Raw genomic sequence first — 809 nt, 5'->3', positions numbered from 1 at the left:
TGAATATTATATATATATATATATATGTATAAAAACATATATTTTAATTACATAACAATAAATTATTTTAATTTTCTTATAATATATGTATAATTATACATATATTATATTATTTATTACAATTATTTCGACAATAATAAATCATTCTAAGAGTATAATGTAATGATAGTGTCTATTATATTTGGCAAATACAAAGGCATTATAATTAATGCTTTAATTAATTAATGATTTTATAAAAATACATTTAATATACAAATGCAAGTCATGTTAAAATAATAAATAAATAGAAAAATTATGCGAATTATAAGATCATAGCATTTATCCTTCTCGTTTATATCACAGATATTTTTTTTTTTACGAAATGTAATTGGTCAGTAATATTTTGCTTACGTTATTTGATGAAAGGATGTAATGTGTAAAAACAATTATCTTCGTTGAACAAGATGTTCTCCTTAATATTTTAAATGTATACGCTCAATTACCAAAAAATGTGATCCCAGAGGCAAGCGACTCGTCACCGATGTGGTCGTTCCTTGCAGATATTAAAGTAAATGCGCTATAACGGGTTGCAAGGGTTCTCATCCAGATACAGAGTGGTAGAGCAAGGTCATAAACAGAGTTCTATAGATATTCATTAGTTTCTATACGTTATCTTACTAATTAAACATTTATTCATATCTGCTTATATAATGCAATTTTGAAATATCAAATGTAACAAATTGCAATAAGAATTATGTACAAAATATAAAGTTATTTCTGATTAGATTTATATACATACATATACACATACACATATATATATATATATA

The sequence above is a fragment of the Atta colombica genome, unplaced genomic scaffold, assembly GCF_001594045.1.
Source record: "Atta colombica isolate Treedump-2 unplaced genomic scaffold, Acol1.0 scaffold146, whole genome shotgun sequence".
Classification (NCBI taxonomy): domain Eukaryota; kingdom Metazoa; phylum Arthropoda; class Insecta; order Hymenoptera; family Formicidae; genus Atta; species Atta colombica.
The sequence above is the reverse complement of the archived record's forward strand: the minus strand, read 5'-3'. Positions refer to the sequence as shown.